Source organism: Vigna unguiculata, chromosome 11 (assembly GCF_004118075.2).
Source record: "Vigna unguiculata cultivar IT97K-499-35 chromosome 11, ASM411807v1, whole genome shotgun sequence".
Classification (NCBI taxonomy): domain Eukaryota; kingdom Viridiplantae; phylum Streptophyta; class Magnoliopsida; order Fabales; family Fabaceae; genus Vigna; species Vigna unguiculata.
Genome location: NC_040289.1, coordinates 20,549,048 through 20,554,047, shown reverse-complemented (window position 1 = coordinate 20,554,047; position 5,000 = coordinate 20,549,048). Strand labels below are relative to the sequence as shown.

The 5,000-nt window shown below is 29.6% G+C and overlaps 2 non-coding genes across 2 annotated transcripts; one reads left to right on the top strand and one right to left on the bottom strand.

Moving 5' to 3' along the window:
• Positions 1-142: 142 nt before the first annotated feature.
• TRNAN-GUU lies at positions 143-214 on the bottom strand. Its single transcript has one exon. It is a non-coding gene; the product is annotated as a tRNA-Asn (tRNA).
• Positions 215-4,105: 3,891 nt separating this feature from the next.
• TRNAL-UAG lies at positions 4,106-4,185 on the top strand. Its single transcript has one exon. It is a non-coding gene; the product is annotated as a tRNA-Leu (tRNA).
• Positions 4,186-5,000: the final 815 nt, after the last annotated feature.

Sequence of the window (5,000 nt, the reverse complement as noted above, 5' to 3'; positions counted from 1 at the left end):
TCTCAAATATCGCAGAACAGAATGGGATACGATGAGATAGAATACAATAGAAACAAAGACAAGGGAAACGAGTTATCTACTCTTCTTAACGGTCAAAGCAAACCCTTTCATTCCGAATTACAGATTTCGGAATCAATTCAATCTCCCCAAGTAGGATTCGAACCTACGACCAGTCAGTTAACAGCCGACCGCTCTACCACTGAGCTACTGAGGAACAACGGGAAATTCGATCTCATAGAGTTCAATTCCCGTTCTCAACCCATGACCAATAGGAACTCGAAGTTTCCTTCGTAACTCGTCAAATTTCTTCACAGCGGCTCCCTTCCATGCCTCATTTCATAGGGAACCTCAAACTGGCTCTATTTCATTATATTACATCCATAAACTAATTCCATTCATTTAATATCCCTCCCTATCTTTGGTGTTATTGAGATAAGAGATGTCGTTTCTATTTCTAGTCTATCTATTTCTATAAATGGAAAATTATGCAAAATTGAAAATTGAAAAATCGTTATATAATAATCCAAAAATTGCAATAGAAAAGAAAAAGAGAGGTTTGAGATGATTTTTCAATCTTTTATACTGGAGAATCTAGTATTCTTATGCATGAAGATAATGAATTCGATAGTTGTGGTCGGACTCTATTATGGATTTATGACCACATTTTCCATAGGGCCCTCTTATCTCTTCCTTCTTCGAGCTAGACTTGTGGAAGAAGGAACCGAGAAGAAAATAGCAGCAACAACTGGGTTTATTACGGGACAGCTCATAATGTTCATGTCTATCTATTATGCGCCTTTGCATTTAGCATTGGGTAGACCCCATACAATAACTGTCATAGCTATACCCTATCTTTTATTTCAGTTCTTCGGCAATAGTCAAAAAAACTTTTTGAATTATGGATACAAGAATCCAAATTCAATACGTAATTTTAGTATTCAAAGAAGATTCTTTCAGAATCTTCTTTTTCAATTTTTAAATCCCCTTTTCTTACCGAGTTCCATATTCATGAGATTCATCAATATTTATTTGTTTCGATGTAACAATAAAATTACTAGAAAGATTAATATATCTAGAATATACAATAATATATACGAAGCTATTCGCCCCCCCCCCACATATTTGATAGCTTCTCCTAGAAAAAAACTTGTAATACCTATTCCATTCGTAATTCCATCAATTCTTTTTTTATCAAAAAAAGAATTTAATTTCACTAATCTTCTGATACTAGCAATTAAAGATTTTTCATAAAAAAGATCTATATAACCATGATTATACGACCAATTATATATGATATTTTGAAAATGATCGGCAACATTTTTTTTAAGAAAACTTTTTTCAAATAAATTTAATAAATTCAAATTTTTTAAATAGGAATAAACCGATTTGTAAAAAAAAGACGCTAGAAATATTCCCCAAAAAGTGAAACTCAAAGAAAAAGTTGCGTTTGTGAAAAATTCATAATAATTCATAAAATTTTCTGAATCTTTATGTAAAAGATCTATAAACGGAATTAACAATTTTGATAAAATATCCAAATGTATTCCGTCTTGACTGAAAGAAATTCCTACAGCACCAACGAATAAAGTAAAGAGCGCTAAAATAAGCATAGAAAATCGCATAGTATTGTTAGATTCATTAGGATATAAACAAGCAGTTTTTTTAGTGCCAAAATGCATAATACCAAAAACAAGATGTTTTATATTTTTAATATTTTGATTAACGCGATGTAGATATCTCTTCCGGATAAAAAAAGAAGTTATTTCATTCTTTTTTATTTTTAGTAAAACTAAGAAAAAATTTTCGTTTTTTCTTTTAAGTTTTACTTGTTTCTTCCCCCATAAAGATATTGAATAGAATGAACTATTTTTTTTTCCATTAAAATTCAAAAAATGAACGTTTAAATATCCCTCAAAAACAAGTAAATAAATTCGAAACATATAAAATGCAGTTAATCCTGCTGCAGAACAAGCTATTATTGCAAAAATTGGTGAATACAACCAACTATCATTAAGAATCTCATCCTTAGACCAAAAACAGGCAAAGGGTGGAATACCGCAAAGAGAGAGTGTACCCACTAAAAAAAAGTTTTTGTAATTGGTACATGTTTTGTTAAACCGCCCATAAAAACCATATTTTGACTTTTAGCTGGAGAATATCCGACAAGAGCTTCCATTGAATGAATAATGGATCCAGATCCTAAAAACAACAATGCTTTTGAATAAGCATGAGTAATCAAATGAAATAAAGCACCTCGATAAGATCCCATACCCAAAGCTAACATCATATAACCCAATTGAGACATTGTAGAATAGGCCAAATTTTTCTTAATATCTTTTTGAGCAATAGCTAAAGTAGCTCCTAATATTACTGTTATTATACCTATAAAAGCTATTGCGTTCATTATTTTGGGTAGCACTATGAAAAGAGGAAAAAGACGAGCCACAAGAAAAATTCCAGCGGCTACCATAGTAGCAGCATGTATAAGGGCAGAAATTGGAGTAGGTCCCTCCATAGCATCGGGTAGCCATACATGAAGAGGAAATTGGGCAGATTTTGCAACTGAGCCACAAAATAGCAAGAGGGCAAACAGAGTAAAAAAAAAAATATTCATTTCATTTTTAGAAATCAAATTATTTATAATTTGAAACAAATGCCGAAATTCCAAACTACCCGTTATCCAATAAAGACCTAAAATTCCCAATAATAAACCAAAATCCCCTACACGATTCGTTACAAATGCTTTTTGACAAGCATTTGCCGCAATAGGGCGGGTGAACCAAAAGCCTATTAATAAATAAGAACACATTCCAATTAATTCCCAAAAAAAATAAATTTGTATCAAATTCGAACTAGTAACTAATCCCAACATTGAAATATTAAAAAGAGTAAGATAAGCAAAAAATCTCAAATATCCTTGATCATGAGACATATAATTATCACTATAAATAAGAACGAGAATGCCAACCGTAGTAATTAATATTGACATAATAGAAGTAAGTGAATCGATCAAGTACCCAAACTCTAAAGAAATATCATTATTTATGGTCCAAGACCATACATATTGAAAAAACAAACTATTCTTGATTTGATGAATAGACAAATCAAGCGAAAAAATCATAACTATAGTTAACAATAAGATACTAGGAAAAGCCCAAATACGGCGAATATTTTTCGTTGCAGTGGGAAAAAGTAGAAGTCCCACTCCTATTAACATCGGAACTGGGAATGGAATAAAAGGTATGATCCATGAATATTGATGTGTATATTCCATACAATAAAGAAAAAAATTAGGATTCTAATGAATTTGGTTTCTTAGGTTTTTCTTTTATCTTTTTTGTAAAGTAAAGGAATGGTTTCGGTTAATAACAAAGAAAGATAGAATTTAATAAAATAGAATAATCGATTATTCATTATTCTGACTCTTTGGACAATATTTTTTGAACATTGGTTTAGTTCATTAAATTTAACTTAACTAATTAAGTTTTTATTACAATAAGAAATAGCGATTTGGGGAAAACTTTCTAAAAAGTATTATATTCTTATTATAAATATAATAAAAACAAAAATGGAAATTCAAATATATAAAATATATGTCTAATTAGAGATAAACTTAATTTTAATTTACCGCAAAATGTCTTTCACATAAAATTCTATAACAATAAAAAACTATACTAATTCTATGGCAGTTCCAAAAAAGCGCACGTCTATATCAAAAAAACTTATTCGGAACACTTTATGGAAAAAGAAGGGATATTTTACAGCATTAAAAGCTTTTTCATTAGGGCAATCTATTTTTACGGGGAATTCAAAAAGCTTTTTCTGTAACAAATATAAACGTTAGAATAATTTCAATTAACTGGATTCAACGACTCTTTTTTAAATACAAAAATATGAATATAAAATTGATATAGAATATAAGATTCAGTTATGAATTTAGGATATTTACATTCTATATTATGATATTTACATTCTATATTTAATAGATTCTAATAGAATTCTTTAAAATTATTTTATTGAATGTTTAGTAAACAAATATTGTGTTTTAATTGATTCTTTGAATCTCGACAATTGACTAAAATTGGGTTATTATGGTTTCGAGTCAGCCGCTATGGTGAAATTGGTAGACACGCTGCTCTTAGGAAGCAGTGCTAGAGCATCTCGGTTCGAGTCCGAGTAGCGGCATCTTATCTTCTAAAAAAAAGTTCCTATAAAGAATTATTATTTCTATTCCAAGTATTTCTATTTTTTCATTCTATATGGTATTTTCCACTTTAGAGCATATATTAACTCATATATCCTTTTCGGTCGTATCTATTTTAATTTCAATTCATTTGATAACCTTATTATTAGGCAATGAAATCATAGGATTATACAATTTGTTCAAAAAAGGCATGATAATAACCTTTTTTTGTATCACAGGATTGTTAGTTACTCGTTGGATTTTTTCAGGCCATTTACCATTTAGTAATTTATATGAATCATTAATATTTCTTTCATGGACTTTTTCTATCTTTTATATGGTTCTTTGCTTCAAAAAACAAAAAAATGACTATTTCAATACAATAATAACACCAAGTATTCTTTTTACCCAAGGCTTTGCTACTTCGGGTCTTTTAACCGAAATGCATGAATCCTTAAAATTAGTGCCTGCTTTACAGTCCCATTGGTTAATGATGCACGTAAGTATGATGATATTGGGTTATACAACTCTTTTATGTGGATCATTAATATCAGTGGCTATTTTAGTCATTACATTTCAAGAACTCATACAAATTCTTGGTAAAAGCAAGACTTTGTTTTTTTTAATGAATCCTTTTCTTTTGCTGAAATCAAATATATGAATATGAATGATAAAAAGAATATTTTACAACAAACTCCTTTTCCGTTTTATTCGTCTTATAGAATTATTATAGATATCAATTATTCAACATTGGATCGTTGGTACAGTACTATTAGTCTAGGTTTTATCTTTTTAACAATAGGTAATATATCTGGAG